We start from the raw sequence: 22458 nt of genomic DNA, 5'->3' as shown, positions 1-22458 counted from the left end.
ACTTGTTTTGGGTTCCCAGACCACACCTATGCAGCCTGAGGCCCTACAACTCAAACTTTCTGTGGAAGGGAGGAAAGAAAGAGGCATCTGAAAGGATGTTTGGGAGAAATGCATGCGAGTTTAATGCCATACCGAAATGAGCCGAACAGGGTGTGAAGCCTCCTTCTCTGTGGGGACGATGCCCGGCCAGGCTCCTAGCACCCATGCAAGAAGCCCCAGCTTTGGTGACTTCCAGGCCGGGAGGGCAGAGCAGGCTCCAGGATCATGAACGCCGGGCTTGCAGGAGTGGAAGTGGAGCCCTGGAGCGGTTAAACCATGGGCCCTCCGGTCACACAGCCCAGCTCTATCCAGCTTTGTCTCCTCGAAGCCTCCTTCTCTGCAGGGGAATAATCCATAACTGGACTGGTCACAGTGATGAGCACATCAGTAAATCTTAGTTGTTAATATTTATATGATCCTATTTTTTTATTATTTTATAAATAAAAAAATTGGACAAGTGGATTGTCTGAAAACAGAAGAAGAAAAATCCTTCATTTTTGCATAATGCCAATTTTTTCATAATGACCTGGCCGTTGGAACCTCACTATGTCCATAAAAAAATAAATAAATAAATAAGTGAGGGGCAAATATATTCTGGGAAGAAAAAAAAACCACATTTGATATAAGACATAATTATAGTTTGAACTACTAAAAACAAACCAAAAAATCACTCATAAAATGAAATTACATCTTAACCTTCTAATGAAGACGTTTTCATGTGAATAATAGATATTCTATAGTTTTTTTAAATACCTCTTTCACTTACTGATTGGGTGAGAAACTGCTTATACTGCATTTATTAAGCTGCCTTTATGTTAATCTCCATCTATGGTCTCAGATTTAGGACATCCATAACAGAGGCACATGTTTACAAGCAGAGACATCTTAGGGATCTTCCGGACTGAGAAATTGTATGGACGAAAAAACGGGGGCTCAGAAAAAGTGTGTGGCTTATCTGAGGTTACACTTTAAGCAACTAGTGGCACAATTAGATCTAAATACAAGAATCTTGGTTTTGGGTCTTCTTCCTCTTGGTCATGTTGCTTTCCCCAAAGTGGAATAGAAATAGAATCACAGCAGAAGGAATTGTGAAAGATGGACACTAAAATAATTAAAAAAAAAAAAACTAATATAAGTAGAATATTTTGGAAGCCATATTTTTTAAATGCACCAAAATGTTTTATTCAATCGTAAATTGTACTTTGATTTTAGGAAATGTGATAAAATATAAATGTAATTTTTTTTATACAAGTGACAAATGGTTGATGAATCTTTGTAGACTAAGCACTCTATATTCATTATATTAAGCTAAATGCTACAATAATTTTTTAATGTAACAGGTATTCAAAACATAAATTGTAGATACTTGAGAAGGAGATGGAGGTGCTAGATATATTGTATTGTCTTTCTTGTTTATTTGTGATGGAAAGCCAAATTCTTCTTTCTGGTCTCATCTTGAAGCAATTTTATATTACCAAACACTCACTCAAAAGTTTAGACAGGTACTGAGAGGTTACGGAAGCGAACAAGTGACAGGGGGTGATTAGAACATGACTAAAGCACAATGATTTTCTCTAAGTCTTGGTCAGCCATATTTTCATGATCTTCCAATCCTCCTTGGTTCATGAATAACAGTGATATACTTTGATAGGTTCTTATTGACAAAGAATGGCTTTGTCACTTGTCAAAAAATATCTTTCAAACCAAATTAATGAGTCAATCCTTCCTTTACCTTAAGAAAGCCAAAAAAATTATACAGAGAAGGCTAAGTTTTTACATAAATGTTTGTATATATGTTTAAATATACAAACATTGTTTATATGTTTAAATAAATATACAAACATTGTATAAGTGTTTGTATATAAGTGAGTCTTAAATGCTTTTCATTCCTATATTGTTCTTGCTGTTGTTGGGTGCCATGAAGTTGATTCTGACTACAGTGACCCCATGGGACAGAGAAGAACTGCCCCATAGGGTTTCCTTGGCTGTAGTCTTTATGGAAGCAGATCACCAGGTCTTTCTCACACGGAGTTGCTGGGTGATTTTGAACTGCCAACCTTTCAGTTAGCAGCTGAATGCTTAACCATTGGGCTACTGGGGCTTCTTTCCATTCCTATAAACACTGTAAAAGTGAATGCAAAGTTATTAAAAAAATTAGACTGTGTCTCATCAGCCATCTTACTTACACAAGACAATTTTATACCTTGAGGTATAGTGGAATGCATTTAACACAGGATTGGTTGGTTTCAGTGTGTGAGGCAAAAATTTATACATTCACAATTAATAATATAAATCTTCTAAATATGTAAAAAGTAAAATATTCACAGTTTTACGTACAGAGTCCTACATAATAATTCTTGTGCACACTAATATTTCAGAGCCAACAGCAAAATAAAGGAAGTAACAAAAGAAAAGTCAATGTGCAGGTGTCCAGGCATTCTAATTCTGCTTTAATTGTCAAAGGTAAATGTATCTACATGTGCTGGTGAGGAGAGATTGGAGGAAGGACAAGTAGAGAATTCTAAAGTTCTCCTGCTTGCTTGTAGTATTTACTGTGTTCTGTGTTAACCCTCCATGAGATGAATTGACACAATAGCCATAATAATGGACTCAAATATACCCACAATCATGAAGATGGCACAGGGTCGGCAACATTTCTTTCTGTTGTACGTAAAGTTGCCATGAGTCAGAACTCACTCCACAGCAATTAACGGCAACATTTTTTTTTAATAGTAAGTCTGCATAACTTCAATAAATGTTAATTGACGTATTTATTGTGAAAATTAAGAGAAGCATGTGAAATACTTAGCACAAAGGCTGGCAGACAACAGTACTGAATAAGTGTTTATTGGATTTAAATCAATCTAAACATTGCTATCAGACCCGCATACCCTGTGTCTGTGATAACTCTAGAGTAGAACTTTGCTACTTGTTTGCTCTTTGCTACTGAATTACCCGATGAATGATAGAGATTTAAGTATTAGGTTCTTACCCAAGCACTAAATCCCAAAGTCATCTCGTAAGTAAATTGTATGAATGATGATATTCCATTGTATTATATTTTTTTCAGAAAATTATATAAAAATTTTTAAGGAAAACAATGTTTTTTACATATAATTTGGAATTTTCAGTAAATTGCACTTTCCACTTTTAATCCAAAACCTTGAAAACGATCATACGGATGGTACTTACCAAAGCTGAAATTACTGTTTAACATAAGACAAAACAAGAACAGCCTCTTTATCATTCATTAAAGTATTTATTATCATCATTGAATTAACTAGATCATTTTGATCCATTTGTAAGCAAAAATATTTCTGTAAAGTCTGTGTCAAATGTCCTGAGAGCTGCCTCCTTGGGAAAAAGAAACAAATTCTGATATCGCTAATAGAGTACTTTTCAGATAGGGTTATAACTGATTATTTGTTTCTATTTCCTAGACAAAAACATCTTATTTATGATTTCAGTATAATATCCAAATCTGTGAGTCTGGAATATAAAGCCTTATAGAACCTGGCTATAATCTACTTTTTTAGCCCCCTCCTCTCCTTCTTTACCATGATACAAGTCTATTTAAAATGTTTATGTTTTCCCACATGTTATCATCATTGTTTGCAATTTTCTTTCCTTAATACTTTTTTGTGTTTAAAAAAATTTTTTTTTTAATTTTAATAGGAGCTTGGCTGCTAACCAAAGGGTCAAGAGTTCAAATCCACCAAAGTAGACAGTTCTACTTTGTCCTATAGGATCTCTATGAGTTGGAATCGACTCAATGGCAACTCTTTTTTTTAATAGATAAATAAAAATATATTTATCACGTGTATATGTATCACATGGGCTATTTACCACATAGTGTATTTGTATAACCACCACTCTAATCAAGCACAGAACTATCACTACATATATCCCTCTTGCTACTCTTTCTCCAGTTTTTTACCAGGTTAGTAACTGTACAACCCTCAAGATCCAGTTTAATTTCTATTGTCTTTGAAGCCTTCCCGGACACCCTCAGATTTTAATTGTCATTGAGTTCCTAGAATTCCCAGTATGGGCTGTTTCAGAAACCTTTACTATATTGCGTTATAGTTGCTCTTGAACCGTATGTCTTATGTAACTACTAGACTGATTGTACAAACTCTTTGAATCTGGAACCGTGTCTTTTCATGTAATGTGTGTTAAATAGATATCTATCAGGAAAGTAAAATTTGCCCCCAAATTCCTCTGGTAATCGTATCTTATTCAAATAATAATTTAATGAATCTAAAATTTTAAAATACTATTCTGTGCCACAAATAAGTGTATTGACTCTTTAATATACAAATGCTTTGGGATCCATTTTTCACACAAATTGATTGTAAGAGTTAGTACAAATGAGAACAAAAAGAAGTAATTAAAAATATAACTGCTGATTGTGTAGTCTAGTTTTGCTGCTGAAGATACCATAATCACCTTAATTACTATACAGAGAGTCATTTTTCAGCAAAGAGAACTACAAATCGCTTAACTGTACGTGGTGTTCATTGGCTGGTAAACCTGGTGGGTGGGTGACTGTTCCAAAATTCCTAGTACTTAAGTAAATCTCTAATTAAAATACACAAATTCCTAGAGGTGTTTACACAGCAATCCAGCATAGATTTAATTGCAACATCACTGCCCCAGGATACCTCCAAACAACCTACAGACATCACATGTATTTTATTATAATTTCAAAGAAGATACCCAAAAGGAAATTAAATGCTGTCATTATTAGTTCAATTTACTTGTAAATATAGACTTTCTGTTTTCATCTGATTTCAGTGCGTTGAAGCATTTACCATCTTCTTATAAAATGTTTGAAAGAATGGCTTTGTATACTTTATATTCTTAAATTTACTCAATATTTTATAGGTAATTTTACTTAAAATGACAGTAATAATCAAATGACCAATATAAAATCAGAAGTATATTCAGTTTTTAAAATATTGGTTTAAAATGGAATTAATATCTTAGTTTCAAGTTACTACTACATCCTAGAGTCTTATGCTTTTGGAATAATATACTGATCATCTAGCGTACAGATGTTTTATGTAACTTTTAAACTGTACACAAAAATTGATCGTGTTTCTTTGCTCATAAACCAGCTGGTCATACTTTATTAAGACATCTGCCCATTCTTTGTAAAAAATGCAGTGAATTCAGAATATATTTAACTTAAATACAAAGTGTAGAAATTGAGTTTGTAGTCAAAAAACAATAAAATAAAATATATACTTTTTTTTTTTATTGGCTCAATGCATCTAAAATTTTGAAGAAAAACTTTTCAGGAACATCTAAAATGATTTGCAGTATTAGACATTGTTTTTTCCAAGAAATAAAGAAGCAGTAAACCTATAATATGATTTACATATATAGAAGAAACTCATGATAAAATATTTTTAATTTATTTAATTTCTGTGGTTGTTGAGAATATACACAGTAAAACATACAATTCAATAGTTTCTACACACACAACTCAGTGACATTGATTACTTTCTTCAAGTTGTGCAACCGTTCTCACCCTCCATTTACAAATTGTTCCTCCGCTATTAACATAAACTCGCTGCCCCCTAAGTTTCCTATTTAATCTTTTGAGTTTCTGTTGTCAGTTTGACCCCATACAGACAGATCTTAAAAGAGCACAACGCTCAAGGCAGACTTCCTTTACTAGTTAAACTAAACGATTGTTTCATTTGAAGAAGTCTTCAGTGGATATTTTTGGTTCAAGGATTAAGATTTAAAGATTACCTCAGGGCAACAGTTTCAAAGGTTCATTAGGCCTCTATGACTCCAGAAAATCAAGACTCCATAACAATTTGAAATTTTGTTCTACATTTCCCCCCCTTTGATCAGAATTCTATAGAATCTTAGATCAAAATGTCTAGGAATGATAGCCAGGCACCATCCAGTTCTTCTGGTCTCATGGCAAAGGGGACAGTTGTTCATTGAGACAATTAGCCACATACTCCATTTCTTCCTCCTATGTCTGACTTTCCTTCTTCCTTTGTTGTGCCAGGCAAATAGATAGAAATTGGTGTACCTTGAATGGCTGCTTACAAGCTTTTAAGACCCCAGGCACTACACAACAAACTAAATGGTAGAGCAGAAGCATTAAATACAATATTAGGCCAATTAACTGGGATATTTTATACAGTACATAAGAAGACACATTAGTTGAATATTTAGGGTGTGAATCAATTAAACAAAAAAGTAAGACAACATTTAAAGAATAATTTTGGATTTACACAAAATTTATTTTTTTAATTGAATCATTTTTCTTACTATTCACATTATAGTCTTTAACATATTAATTCATATTTCAATCTTCCAACTTAAGGATAGTGGCACAGAACACTGACCTTGATACTGTGAAAACAAATGAAGTTTTTTTTTTATAATTTTTATTGTGCTTTAAGTGAAAGTTTACAAATCAAGTCAGTCTCTCACACAAAAACCAATATACACCTTGATACACACTCCCAATTACTCTCCCCCTAATGAGACAGCCCACTCTCTCCCTCCACTCTCTCTTTTCGTGTCCAATTTCACCAGCTTCTAACCCTCTCCACCCTCTCATCTCCCCTCCAGACAGGAGAGGCCAACACAGTCTGAAGTGTCCACCTGATCCAAGAAGCTCACTCCTCACCAGCATCCCTCTCTAACCCATTGTCCGGTCTAATCCATGTCTGAAGAGTTGGCTTCGGGAATGGTTCCCATCCTGGGCCAACAGAAGGTCTGGGAGCCATGACCACCGGGGTCCTTCTAGTCTCAGTCAGACCATTAAGTCTGGTCTTATGAGAATTTGGGGTCTGCATCCCACTGCTCTCCTGTTCCCTCAGGGGTTCTCTATTGTGTTCCCTGCCACGGCAGCCATCAGATGTAGCCTGGCACCATCTAGTTCTTCTGGTCTCAGGATGTTGTAGACTCTGGTTCACGTGGCCCTTTTTGTCTCTTGGGCTTGTAATCGCCTTGTGTCCTTGGTGTTCTTCATTCTCCTTTGATCTAGGTGGGTTGAGACCTATTGATGCATCTTAGATGGCTGCTTGCTAGAGTTTAAGATCTGAGCCACCACTCTTCAAAGTGATATGCAGAATGTTTTCTTAATAGATTTTATTATGCCAATTGACTTAGATGTCCCCTGAAACCATGGTCCCCAGACCCCTGCCCCTGCTACGCTGGCCTTCAAAGCATTCAGTTTATTCAGGAAACTTCTTTGCTTTTGGTTTAGTCCAGTTGTGCTGACCTCCCTTGTATTGTGTTCTGTCTTTCCCTTCACCTAAAGTAGTTCTTATCTACTATCTAATTAGTGAATGCCCCTCTCCCTCCCTCCCTCCCTCTCCCCTCTCGTAACCACAAAAGAATGTTTTCTTCTCAGTTTAAACTATTTTTCAAGTTCTTATAATAGTGGTCTTATGTAATATTTGTCCTTCTGCAACTGACTAATTTCACTCAGCGTAATGCCTTCCAGGTTCCTCCACGTTATGAAATGTTTCACAGATTCATCATTGTTCTTTATCGATGCATAGTATTCCACTGTGTGACTATACCGTAATTTATTTATCCATTCATCCATTGATGGGCACCTTGGTTGCTTCCATCTTTTTGCTATTGTAAACAGTGAGGCAATACACGTGGATGTGCATATACCTGTTCATGTAAAGGCTCTTATTTCTCTAGGATATAGTCCAAGGAGTGGGACTGCTGGATCTATGGTAGTTCTATTTCTAGCTATACCTGTTCATGTAAAGGCTCTTATTTCTCTAGAATATAGTCCAAGGAGTGGGATTGCTGGATCTATGGTAGTTCTATTTCTAGCTTTTAAAGGAAGTGCCAAATCGATTTCCAAAGTGGTTGTACCATTTGGCATTCCCACCAGCAGTGTATAAGTGTTCCAATCTCTCCACAGCCTCTCCAACATTTCTTAGTTTGTTGTTTTTGGATTAATGCCAGCCTTGTTGGAGTGAGATGAAATCTCATTGTAGTTTTGATCTGCATTTCTCTAATGGCTAATGATCGTGAACATTTCCTCATATATCTGTTAGCTACCTGAATGTCTTCTTTAGTGAAGTGTCTATTCATATCTTTTGCCCATTTTTTAATTGGGTTATTTGTCTTTTTGCAGTTGAGTTTTTGCAGTATCATATAGATTTTAGGGATCAGGCACTGATCAGAAATGTCATAGCTAAAAACTTTTTCCCAGTCTGTAGGTAGTCCTTTTACTCTTTTGGTGAAGTCTGGATGAACATAGGTGCTTGATTTTTAGGAGCTCCCAGTTACCTAGTTTTTCTTCAACATTCTTTATAATGTTTTGTATACTGTTTATGCCATGTATTAGGGCTCCTAACGTAGTCCCTCTTTTTCCTTCCATGATCTTTATCATTTTACATTTTATATTTAGGTCTTTGATCCATTTTGAGTTACTTTTTGTGCATGGAGTGAGGTATGGGCCTTCTTTCATTTTTTTGCAGATGGTTTTTTTTTTTTTTTTTTTAATCCAGTTACACCAGCACCATTTGTTAAAAAGACTGTCTTTTCCCCATTTAACTGTTTTGGGGCCTTTGTCAAATATCAGCTGCTCATATGTGGATGGATTTATATCTGGGTTCTCAATTTTGTTCCATTGGTCTATGTGCCTGTTGTTGTACCAGTACCAGGCTGTTTTGACTACTATGGTGGTATAATAGGTTCTAAAATCAGGTAAAGTAAGGCCTCCCACTTTGTTTTTCTTTTTCAGTAATGCCTTATTTATCCGGGCCTCTATCTCTTCCATATGAAGTTGGTGATTTGTTTCTCCATCTCATTAAAGAATGTCATTGGGATTTGGATCGGAGTTGCATCAAATGTATAGATCGCTTTTGGTAGAATAGACATTTTTATAATGTTAAGTCTTCCTATCCACAAGCAAGGTATGTTCTTCCACTTTTGTAAGTTTCTTTGGTTTCTTGCGGAAGCGTACTGTAGTTTTCTTTGTATAAATCTTTTACATCTCTGGTAAGATTTATTCCTAAGTATTTTATCTTCTTGGGGACTACTGTAAATGGCATTGATTTGGTGATTTCCTCTTCGATGTTCTTTTTGTTGCTGTAGAGGAATCCAACTGATTTTTGTATGTTTATTTTGTATCCCGATACTCTGCTGAACTCTTCTATGAGTTTCAGTAGTTTTCTGGAGGATTCCTTAGGGTTTTCTGTGTATAAGATTATGTCATCTGCAAATAGAGATACTTTTACTTCTTCCTTGCCGATCCGGATGCCCTTTATTTCTTTATCTAGCCTAATTGCTCTGGCGAGGACCTCTAGCACAATGTTGAATAAGAGTGGTGATAAAGGGCATCCTTGTCTGGTTTCCGATCTCAGTGGGAATGCTTTCATGCTCTCTCCATTTAGGGTGATGTCGGCTGTTGGCTTTGTATAAATGCCCTTTATTATGTTGAGGAATTTTCCTTCTATTCCTATTTTGCTGAGAGTTTTTATCATGAATGGGTGTTGGACTTTGTCAAATGCCTTTTCTGCATCAATTCATAAAATCATGTGATTCTTGTCTTTTGTTTTATTTATGTGGTGGATTACATTAATTGTTTTTCTAATGTTGAACCATCCCTGCATACCTGGTATGAGTCCCACTTGGTCATGGTGAATTATTTTTTTGATATGTTGTTGAATTCTATTGGCTAGAATTTTGTTGAGGATTTTTGCATCTACATTCATGAGGGATATAGGTCTATAATTTTCTTTTCTTGTCGTGTCTTTACCTGGTTTTGGTATCAGGGATATGGTGGCTTCATAGGATGAGTTTGGTAGTATTCCATCCTTTTCTATGCTCTGAAATACCTTTAGTAGTAGTGGTGTTAGCTCTTCTTTGAAAGTTTGGTAGAACTCTGCAGTGAAGCCATCCGGACCAGGCGCAGGGCTTTTTTTGTTGGGAGTTTTTTGATTACCTTTTCAATCTCTTCTTTTGTTATGGGTCTATTTAGTTGTTCTACCTCTGTTTGTGTTAGTTTAGGTAGGTAGTGTGTTTCTAGGAATTCATCCATTTCTTCTAGGTTTTCAGATTTGTTTGAATATAGCTTTTCATAGTAATCGGATATGATTCTTTTAATTTCAGTTGGATCTGTTGTAATATTGCCCCTCTCATTTCTTACTCAGGTTATTTGCTTCCTCTCCTGTTTTTCTTTTGTCAGTTTGGCCAGTGGTTTATCGATTTTGTTGATTTTTTTCAAAACACCAGCTTTTGGTCTTGTTAATTCTTTCAATTGTTTTTCTGTTTCATTTAGTTCAGCTCTAATTTTTATTATTTGTTTTCTTCTGGTGCCTGTGGGTTTCTTTTGGTGCTCTCTTTCTATTTTTTCAAGTTGTAGGGATAATTCTTTGATTTTGGCCCTTTCTTCTTTTTGGATGTGTGCGTATATTGATACAAATTGGCCTCTGAGCACCACTTTTGCTGTGTCCCAAAGGCTGTAATAGAAAGTGTTTTCATTCTCATTGGATTCTCTGAATTTTTTTATTCCATCCTTAACGTCTTCTATTATCCAGTCTTTTTTGAGCAGGGTGTTGTTCAGTTTCCAAGTGTTTGATTTCTTTTCCCTGCTTTTCCTGTTATTGATTTCCACTTTTATGGTCTTATGGTCAGAGAAAATGCTTTGTAATATTTCAATGTTTTGAATTCTGCTTAAGGCTTGCTTTATGACCTAATATATGTGGTCTATTCTAGAGAATGTTCCATGTGCACTAGAAAAGAAAGTATACTTGGTTGCTGTTGGGTGGAGTGTTCTGTATATGTCTACAAGGTCAAGTTGGTTAATTGTGGCGTTTAGATCTTCCGTGTCTTTATTGAGCTTCTTTCTGGATGTCCTGCCCTTCACCAAAAGTGGTGTGTTGAAGTCTCCTACTATTATTGTGGAGCTGTCTATCTCAGTTTTCAATGCTGATAGAGTTTGTTTTATGTATCTTGCAGCCCTGTCATTGGGTGCATAAATATTTAATATAGTTATAGCTTCTTGGTATATTGTCCTTTTAATCATTATATAGTGTCCTTCCTAATCCTTTCTGATGGATTTAACTTTAAAGTCTATTTTGTCAGAAATTAATATTGCCACTCCTGCTCTTTTTTGATTGTTGTTTGCTTGATATATTTTTTTCCATCCTTTGAGTTTTAGTTTGTTTTTTTCTCTAAGTCTAAGGTGTGTCTGTTGTAGGCAGCATATAGATGGATCTTGTTTTTTAATCCATTCTGCCACTCTCTGTCTCTTTATTGGTGCATTTAGTCCATTTACATTCAGGGTAATTATGGATAGGTATGAATTTAGTGCTATCATTTTGATGTCCTTTTTTGTGTGTGTTGACAGTTTCTTTTTCCCACTTGATTTTATGTGGTGAGTAGATTTTCTTTATATATTGTCCTTTCCTCATGTTTGTTGTTGTTCATTATGTTTCTGCTGAGTCTCTATTTTTCCCTTGTATTTTATTTTGATGAGTAGGATAGCTTGTCTCTTTTGTGGTTACCTTATTATTTACCCCTATTTTTCTAAACGTAAAACTAGCTTTTATTTCTTTGTATCGCCGTATCTTCCTCTCCATATGGAAGGTATATGATTACATTTCTTAGTCCCTCTTTATTATTTTAATGTTGTCTTCTTTTATATAATAACATCGCTGTTACCCTGTTTTGGGCTTTTTTATACGTATATATAATCTTGCTTTGTTTTGTTTGATTTCCCTGTGTGGGTTGACTTCTGGTTGCTCTGCCCAGTGTTCTAGTCTTGGGTTGATAAAAAAAAAAAAAATTATACCTGATATTATTGATTTTCTAACCAAAGAACTCCCTTTAGTATTTCTTTTAGTTTTGGCTTGGTTTTTACGAATTCCCTCAACTTGTATTTATCTGGAAATGTCTTAATTTCACCTTCATATTTAAGAGACAGTTTTGCTGGATACATGATTCTTGGCAAGCAATTTTTTTCCTTCAATTTTTTAAATATGTCATCCCATTGTCTTCTTGCCTGCATGGTTTCTGCTGAGTAGTCCGAGCTTATTCTTATTGGCTCTCCTTTGTAGGTGACTTTTCGTTTATCCCTTGCTGCTCTTATAATTCTCTCTTTATCTTTGGTTTTGGCAAGTTTGATTATAATACGTCTTGGTGACTTTCTTTTCAGATCTACCTTATGTGGAGTTTGATGAGCATCTTGGATAGATATCTTCTCATCTTTCACAATATCAGGGAAGTTTTCTGCCAACAAATCTTCAACAATTTTCTCTGTATTTTCTGTTATCCCTCCCTTTTCTGGTACTCCAATCCTTTGTAGGATATTTCTCTTGATGGAGTCCCACATGATTCTTAAGGTTTCTTCATTTTTTTTAATTCTTTTATCTGATTTTTCTTCAAATATATTAGTGCCAAGTGATTTATCTTCAAGTTCAGAAATTCTAGCTTCTACTTGCTCAGTTCTGCTCCTCTGACTTTCTACTGAGTTGTCTAATTCTGTAATTTTATTGTTAATCTTCTGAATTTCTGATTCCTGTCCGTGGATTTTTCCAGCTTGTTAAACTTTTCATTATGTTCCTGAATAATCTTTCTAATTTCTTCAGTTGCTTTATCTGTGTGTTCCTTGGCAAAAATATGGAACGCTTCACAAATTTGCGTGTCATCCTTGCGCAGGGGCTATGCTAATCTTCTCTGTATTGTTCCAATTTTAGTATATGTGCTGCAGAAGTGAGCACTGAAGATATTTTGAGGGAAGGAAGTTTTTCAAAAAATATATTTTATTAAGGTATAATTTTAATCTTTCACTCACCAAATACATAAGAATATGTGAAAAATACCTATAATTAGGTGCTGGCATTACATGAGTAAAAACATGTTCCTTTCTTCCAAGTATTTTCCTCTTACTGGAAATACAGACCTCTGCAGAAACAATTATAGGCTAATGTGCACAGTACTATTTTGTATATTTGTACAATATACAAAATTGTAATAAAGTTTTATCTACTAATGTTAGAAATATTCCAATATATTGGTACTGTTTTTGCTTTAAATTGTGCATTATCTTTGAGAATTAATAAAATGAGATACAGTATTATTTAGATTTATCCACATACTTGTCATATCACCAAGTCTTTATTTCTTTGAGTAGGTCCAATTTTCCATATGTTGTAATTTTTTTTTTCTACTTGAAGACATTCTTTAAGATTTTTTGTTTGCAGGTCTGCTTCTGACAAATCCTCTTATCACAAAGAGGAAAAATAATAAGAAAAATGAAATAATAAATATGTCAGTGATCTTACCATTTTAACTACATTCAGTAAGAAATTTTTTAAAGCATGATTTTAAAAGTTCCTTAGATTCAGTTTGAAACAGAGGAGAATTTTGAAATTTTAGCTTTTCTTTTTTTCACCTTCAGTTCTAAACATGAAATTTAATGGTTTGGGTCAGTAGCCTCACTGCCGCCATCCAGATAGTTCCAGGTGACAAGGGGGAAAATTTTAATAATATTTTGATTTGATATACCATGAGTTAATAATGTGCCATCATAGGGGAGAAAAAAAAAAAAAGAGTATTTATGTTCCACCTTAAAAAAATGAAAAATTCTATATGACCCGCTGGGGATTATATATTTTTCTTAGGACCCGTAGCCTTAAATCCATTATGCTATACTCTTCTATCTTGTATCATCTTTTATTAAGGTTCTTTGAGTCCAAGTAACTAATGTAAACCCTAGTTAGTAGAGGTAAAAGGGATCAGTTGAAAATATCAGGCAGTTTATAAATCAAAAGAGACGCTTAACAATCAGATTGTGTGATAATTTGAGAATGATAAAATATTTTTCTTCTTAAGACAATACTTTGTAACATATTTTTACAAATATATCCTGAGACACAGTATGAGTGAATGAAATGAATCAGCTCTAACTACTTTACATTCTTGTCTTACTTAGCTCAAGACACAAATTACAAAGGAGACAATCTGATTGGCCTAGGTTCTCTCATGAGCCTACTTCTTCATTTTTGACTTACTGACTCAAGAGGATTGTATATAAAGAAAGAGAGACAGATAATACCCTAAAGGAAGCATTTGACCCTTAGGAAATTAATCCTTAGGAATTCCACGGGTTAGGAACATCTGACTGATAGGCAACTCATACCTGCCCTTTAAAGATATGAAAATTTGCCCTCACTTTGAAACAACTAAACAAAGCGCTAGTCACAACAAATTCTTCATTGCAGTCACCTTCACTCGCTGCACATGCAGCTTTTATATCATTGAAAAGTCCTTGAGCCTTTTCTTGCACTAAAGTAAGGTGAAATAAGAACTGCCTGAACCTGTTCCAACACCTACAAATTCAACTTAAAGACACACTTAGGAATGGATCTCATTCATAACCCAGTGAGTGCCTGTAGATATTACTTGTGGAAAAAAAAGCATGTATGGTCAAATATGTTTAAGAAATACTGAATTATTCAAACTTAAATTTCTTTAACAGAATCTCAGGACATCTATGTATACTTATTAATATGCATTCACAGGATAAATGTCCTATGATGTCCATTGGAGCACATTTTGTGAAACATAACATTAGGGGGAAAATAGGAAAGAAAAGTGTTCTTTTCATTGATTACTTTTACTTTACTACAGAAAACCATTTCAGGTGAAAATCAGAAAAGATGTAGGGTCATAATCATTTAGGGAATGGGTCACAAGGTTTAATGTAGTGTAACTCAAACCTGAGCATGCAACAGAATTACCTGGGCAGATTGTTAAAGCATAAATTTCTGGAATCCTTCCTCTCTGTAAGACTGGGGAGTAAGGCTTAAGAATTTGCATCTCAAACAAGTCACCAGGTGAAGCTGATACTGCTCATTCCATAACCACCTAAAAAATTGTTGCTCTAATAATTGCAGGAATCAGAGAGCTAACTCAATTTTTAATAGAGATGAGCATATTTGGGTTTATGGTGAAATGGAGAGTATGTCGTCTGTATAATAAGTCCTTTAAATTCAGTTTCTCAAAACGTGAACTTATCTGGCCAAACTAAACAGCCTGAAGGCAGGGTGGGCCCTTCAGTTTGTTATCCCTGATTTAGGTCTAAAATTTATCTAGGTTAGGGAAAGCTCCTGGGAATTTCTCATTAAAGTGCAAGTCATCCCTGGAGTGGGCTATAATTTGAACACATGTCCTGGTGGATGGGAGAAGCTCTCAGGTTATTCATGAATCAGTGCAGTCCTGCAAGAATTGTACTTCCCTAGGATTGCTAGTCTCTAGTGTGTTTTCTTAAAAAAGAAAAGGAAAGAAAAAATAAATACTCTCCGGCTGTCATGTTATTTTATCAAGTGAAGAAAAGGTTTTTCTTTCTTTTAAGTCATCATCCATGGGTGGTACAAATGGTAACTCACTCATCTGCTAACCAAAAGTGTGGCAGCTGGAGTCTGTCCAGAGGCACCTCAGAAGAAAGGTCTAGTGATTTACTTCTGAACTATCAGCCATTGAAAACCCATGGCACAGTTCTACTACTCTGGCACACGTGGGGTCCTCATGAGTTAAAATCTACTCCATGCCATCTGTTTGATTTTTTTTCTCCATAAATGCAGAAAAGGAAAAATAGGAACTAAAAAATGTAATAGATTTGAGGAAACTATCTGCTTTGATAACTTACATGTTGAGGTAATCAAGAGATCACACTGTGATATATAAGCAATTGTTAGATTTCCTTGGGACATACTGTATTTCTCGATAGTTAAATTGGCATTTTACATTTCTAAAAAATCAATATAACGCCTTCATGGTCCAATTATTTTCTGCTTTAAATTTTTTGTTGTTGTTACCACTTGTTTTCATTAGTGGAAGTATGCTGAGTCATGGAGTATGTTTAAATTTTTGGTTGGTAATATGGATTTTAAGAAATATTGGGTGGAAATACCTGGTTACCAAAAGCCTTTGGGGGGTCTTGGGCACTATGGTGTATGTCTGTCTTTACCACTGGACCTTAGTTGCTAGAAGTATTGCAGGAACCTCTGGTTTTCCAAATATCACACACATACATGCAAACCAATCCCACCAGGGGTCAGTAACTATCACACAGGAAATCATAAATATGCTTACAAGGCTTATCTAGGGGTACAAAAGCAAAAAAAAAAACAAAAAACAAAAACAAATTTTTTTTACCCAATCACACTTCTTCGATGTGCTACCTCATATTTAAGTTTTCTACCCCAGCTATTTTGCTTCAGCAAACATTTCTTCCACATTTCACCATTACACAAGTCTCCACTGAAGGGAACCAAATATTTTCAGTGGTTAAAGTAGATTACTAAGAAACCTGAGCTGGAAAAAGTTGGTGGTCAACTGAATATATAATGCACCATGAAAGGAATAATTTTTCACCATGTGAACTTAATTACACGGAAAAAAAAAAAAAATCTGATGATTGCAAGCTGGTCAGCTTACATTAACTAGTCTAATAAATATAAAGAACCAAATTAAACACCACTAAAAAAAAAAAAAAAATGCTTTTTTTTTTAGGCTCACTGAATGCTTCAAACCAACATTTACCACACATACACATGCACACAACAAAAAAGCTTTATAGTCAAATGAGTTTGAAAAGCCAGTTGTATTTATTGAAAGCTTTCCCATTCTTTTAGTATTCTAATACACATTATAAATCTTAGATGAGGACTATTCAATGCAAAATTGATCAATCTACTAGACCCTGTTTTTTTTTTTTTTTTGAATGTATTTTTGCCGTCACTCATTTGTCAATTTGTCATACTGTGGTGACTCATGAGTTGCTGTGATGCTGGAAGCTATGCCATGGATATTTCAAACACCAGCAGGGTTACCCGTGGTGGACAGGTTTATGAGGAGCTTACAGACTGTGAAAAAAGACCGGGCAGTCAATATCTGAAAAAATTAGCCTAAAAAAACTGACTGTGAAATTTTGTCTGGAATGTAAAATAAAGTGAATAGAAGAAATGATGAAGTAAAAGAGCTGAACAGAAGATTTCAAAAGGAAGCTCAAGAAGATAAACTTAAGTATTATAATGAAATGTGCAAAGACCTGTAGTTTAAAAACCAAAAGGGAAGAACACGCTCAGAATTTCTGAAGCTAAAAGAACTGAAGAAAAAATGCAAGCCTCAAGTTGCAGTGCTGAATGATTCTATAGGCAAAAAATTGAACAATTCAGGAAGCATCAAAAAAGATGAAAGGAATACACAGAGTCACTACACCAAAAAGAATTGGTTGACATTCAACCATTTCAAGAGGTAGCATATGATCAAGAACCAATGGTCCTGAAGAAAGAAGTGCAAGCTGCACTGAATCTACCGGCAAAAAACACGGCTTCAAGAATTGATGGAACAGAAATTGAGATGTTTCAAAAAAAGGGTGCACACTGGAAGTGCTTACCTATCTATGCCAAGAAATTTGGAAGACCTAGCCGACCCACTGGAAGATATTCACATAATAAGCCTATTCCAAAGAAGGATGATCTACTGGAATGTGGAAATTATTGAACAATATCATTAATATCACATGCAAGTAAAATTTTGCTGAAGATAATTAAAAAACGGTTGCAGCAGTACATTGACAGGGTACTGCCAGAAATTCAGGCTTGATTCAGAAGAGGACATGGAAAGAGGGATATCATTCCTCATGTTAGATGGATCTTGGCTGAAAGCACAGAATACCAAAGAGATTTTTCCCTGAGTTTTATTGACTACACAAAGACATTTGACTGTGTGGATCATAACAAATTATGGATAACATTTCAAAGATTGGTAATTCCAGAACACTGAATTGTGCTCATGCGGAGCCGATACATAGACCAAGAGGCAGTAATTTGAAGAGAATAAGGGGATACTGCGTGGCTTAAAACCAGGAAAGGTGTGTGTCAGAGTTGTATTCTTTCACCATACATACTCAGTCTGTATGCTGAGCAAATAATCCAAGAAACTAGACTATATGAAAAAGAACATAGCATCAGGAGTGGAAGAAGTCTCATTACTAACTTGTTATATGCAGATGTAATTGATCTGATTTCATCTATATCTGTGAAAGAGATGATGGAAAAGCTCAATAGTATCAATCAGAACAAGGCTAGGGGCCAACTCTGGAAAAGACTATCAATTGCTTATATGCAAGTTCAAGTCGAAACTGAAGAATATTAGAACAAGTCCACGAGAGCCAAAATATGACCTTGAGTATATTCCACCTGAATTTAGAGACCATCTTAAGAATAGATTTGACGTGTTAAACACTAATGACCGAAGACTACAGGAGTTGTGGAATGATATCAAGGACATCATACATGAAGAAAGCAAGAGGTCATTAAAAGGACAGGAAAGAAAGAAAAGACCAAAATGGATTTCAGAAGAGACTCTGAAACTTGCTTTGAACTTAGAGTACCTAAAGTGAGAGGGAGAAATGATGAAGTAAAAGAGTTGAACAGAAGATTTCAAAAGGTGGCTCAAGAAGACAATTTAAAATAATTATAAGGAAATGTGCAAAGACCTAAAGTTAGAAAACCAAAAGGAAAGAACATGCTTGGCATTTCTCGAGCTGAAAGAACTGAAAAGAAAATTCAAGCCTTGAGTCAATCATCTCATATGCACTTGAAAGCTGGACAATGTTCAAGGCAAACTATAGAAGAATTAAAGCCTTTGAATTATGGTGCTGGTGAAGAATATTGAATATACCATGGACTGCCAAAAGAATGAACAAATCTCCCTTGGAAGAAGTTCAGCCAGAATGCTCCTTAGAAGCAAGGATGGTGAGACTACATCTCACATACTTTGAATATGTTATCAGGAGGGATCAGTCCCTGGAGAAAGACATCATGCTTGGTAAAGTAAGGATCAGTGAAGAAGAGGAAGACCCTCAACAAGATACATTGACACAGTGGCTGCAACAATGGGCTCAAGCATAACAACTATTGTGGGTATGGCACAGGACAGGGTAGTGTTTTATTCTGTTATATGTAGGGTCGGTATGAGTTGCAGCCAACTCAATGGCACCTCACAACAACAACAACAACATAGGGAAAATATTAAATGACATAAGAAGCATCAAAAGAAGATGGAAGAAATACACAGTCACAGTACCAAAAAGAGTTTGTTGACTTTCAGTCACTTTAGGAGATAGAATATGCTCAAAAACCAATGGTACTGAAGGAATAAGTTCAAACTGCACTGAAACCATTGGTGAAAACTAGGCGTTAATACCATAGGCAAAATTTTTCTGAAGATCATTAAAAATCGGTTGCATCAGTGCATTGACAGGGAACTGCCAGAAATTCAAGCTGGATTCAGAAAAGGACATTGAACAAGGGATATTATTAATGATGTCAGATGGATCTTGGCTGAAAGCAGAGATTACCAGAGAGATGTTTACCTGGGTTTTATTGACTATACAAACTCATTTGACTGTGTGGATCATAACAAATTATGGATAACATTATGAAGAACGGGAATTCGAAAACACTTAATTGTGCTCATGTGGAAAAGGTATGTAGACCAAGAGGCAGTCATTCGAACAGAATAAGGGAATGCTGTGTGGTTCAAAATCAGGTTGTATTCTTTCATCATACTTATTCAAGCCGTATGCTGAGTAAATAATCTGAGAAGCTGGACTACGTGAAGAGGAATTCGACATCGGGATAGGAGGAAGACCCATTAACAACCTGCCATATGCAGATGACATTACCTTGCTTGCTGAAAGTGAAGAGGACTTGAAGCACTTTTTGATAAAGATTGAAGACTACAGCCTTTAGAATGGATTACATGTTAGCGTAAAGGAAACAATCTTCACGACTCGATCAATAAGCAATATCATGATAAATGGAGAAAACATTGAACTTGTCAAGGATTTCATTTTACTTGGATTCACAATCAACACCCAAGGAAGCAGCAGTCAAGAAATCAAAGTATGCACTGCATTGGTGAAATCTGCTGCAAAAGACCTCTTCAGAGTTTTGAAAAGCAAAGACGTCACTTTAAGGACTAAGGTGTGCCAGACCCACGCTGTAGTGTTTTCAATAACCTCATATGCATGCGATGCTGGACAATGAACAAAGAAGACCAAAGAAAAATTGGTGCCTTTGAATTATAACATTGGCGATGAATATTGAGTACACCACGGACTGCTAGAAGAAAGAAGATATCTGTCTTGGAAGAAGTCCATCTAAAACGCTCCTAAGAAACAAGGGTAGCAAGACTTCTTCTCACATACTTTGGTCTTGTGGTCAGGAGGGACCAGTCCCTGGACAAGGGCATCATGCTTGGTACAGTAGAGGGTCAGTAAAAATGAGGAAGACACTCAATGAGATGGATTGACCCAGTAGCTGCAACAATGGGCTGAAAAAACTATAACAATAATTGTGAGGCTGGCACAGGACCAGACGGTGTTTCATTTTGTTGAACATAGGGGTGCTATGAGTTGGAATCGACTCGACAGCACCTAACAAGTGTTTTTGTTTCTTTGAAGGCTATCTCATAGAAAAGCCATTGGCAAATATTGACTTATATGATTTAAGCTAAATAAAAACATTTCATTTTTAGGACTACTGTTTGTTTCTCCTTCCCACTGTCTCAAATAAAATTTAATCTTTATAGTACAATTTTATATCATTACATCTGGGTCCTCATAATATCAATTCTCTGCATTGCTTTTCCCACCTTTTTCTCCTTTAAAAATCACAGTCCTTAAGCTTAAATCTTCCTTCTCTTTCTTGAAACTTGAGTGGCAGACATCACAAATATCTTGGCATAGCTTGTTAAACTCTGTGTCAAAAAGCTCTGCAAAGCTGGTATAAATTTCTGTATTATGCTGTTATCAGCAACTGAGGCCTGAAGAGTGAAATTGGTACTTCTTTTTTTCCCTGCTATGATCTTCTCCAGTTACTGACTGAGATAACTTTAGGGTCGTATAGCTCATTCTGTGCAATGCTAACATTTTAAAGAATTCATTTATCTCTCACTCATTGCCTATTTCTGTAACTATTGTTCTTTACTTTAATTCTTTCTGGTTCTCACAAATGGGAAGGATCATGAACTATTTACCAAAATCTTCTAATAAGACTCCTCTAGGGAAAGCCTCAGAATCTCCCATTTTTAAATATTTTTATAGTCCCAAAGAAGAGTTATAAATGCAGTTTGCTTATTGATGACTTCAACTATTTAGTCTGGCCACTCTATTATTTTATTTATAGAAAATGTTATTAGTTACTGTAATGAGGAGACATATCTAATTTATAGACTTTTCAATGCTAATGCCTTTCCCATGCGTTGTACATAATTGTTAACGATTCTGAAACTTACTTCTCTCCTGTCCTAAGCCTAGAAATATTCACACCTCACACTTCAAACATCACACCATCCACGAGTTACCCTCTCTCTCTCCCTCTCAGCTGTACGTCTTCCTATTCTTTTGCATAGTCTCAAGAAAAAGAAATGTACCTCTCCCCTCTGAAATCAAACCATATACCAAACAAAAAAATCCTGTTGCTTTCAAGTTGACTCCGACTCGTTAACGACCCTATAGGACAGAACAGAACTGCAGCTGGTAGATTTGAACTGCCAACCTTTCGGTTAGCAGCTAAGTTCTTGACCACTGCACAACATTCAGTATATATTTGTTGATTGAATACATGGATTTTTCTGATTTTTAACACATCTCACATCGACAAATTTTATTGTATTCTCTATTCGTTTATTTGGCAAATTTCTATCTATTCTATCCCGTACGTATTTCTTAAATTTGTTTCTTCTTCTTCATTCCCACAACCTCTGCTTCAGTTAAAATTCTCTGCATCTTTTTTTTTTCAAAATTCACTGCATTAGCCTCCTGACATTCTTCCTGTAATATTCTGACCATTCCTAATTTATCATCTACTGCTGTCAGAATGAGGTTTTGCTGTTATTATTATAATTACTGTTATTATATTTAAGATTACAAACCTAACCAAATTATTCCTTGCTTAAAATCTTTTTCTGTCTCCTGGTTATCTAAATTTCTTTAAAGACTAGGTAGATAGGGCTGAAGTTTTAACATTTGTTAAAATTAGTGAGTACGTGTTCTCCTGAGTCTCATTTCTTCACATACATAGGATGTGTTCTGGACTTCTTCATTGCTGTCTTGAAATGACTACTGTACAACTAAATTTGTATCCTGTTATAAGGGAGTGACTTAAACTTATCCTCTTTTTCATAAAAAGATCATTAATTTTATGAATCTTTAAAAAATATGGATTCGTAAAGTGTTCCACCATGGTATGATTTATGTTGACTATTTTTGAAAAAGCAGAGGATTTTAGAGTCTGCCAATGAATATATCAGAAAATGCCATTTTCTGTCTATTGTGGAAAGAATCCAAAAGTGACACACTAAATGTTGCACATCTAGTATGGTGTGCTGGCC

The 22458-nt window shown here is 35.3% G+C and overlaps 1 non-coding gene across 1 annotated transcript; it reads right to left on the bottom strand.

Annotated features, from left to right (window-relative positions):
- Nucleotides 1–12663: 12663 nt before the first annotated feature.
- On the bottom strand, nt 12664–12770 carry LOC126078605 (U6 spliceosomal RNA). Its single transcript, XR_007518091.1, has one exon. It is a non-coding gene; the product is annotated as a U6 spliceosomal RNA (small nuclear RNA).
- Between the last annotated feature and the right edge of the window lie 9688 nt (nt 12771–22458).

This window comes from Elephas maximus, chromosome 6, assembly GCF_024166365.1.
Source record: "Elephas maximus indicus isolate mEleMax1 chromosome 6, mEleMax1 primary haplotype, whole genome shotgun sequence".
Classification (NCBI taxonomy): Eukaryota; Metazoa; Chordata; class Mammalia; order Proboscidea; family Elephantidae; genus Elephas; species Elephas maximus.
This window is presented reverse-complemented; position numbering and strand designations above follow the sequence as displayed.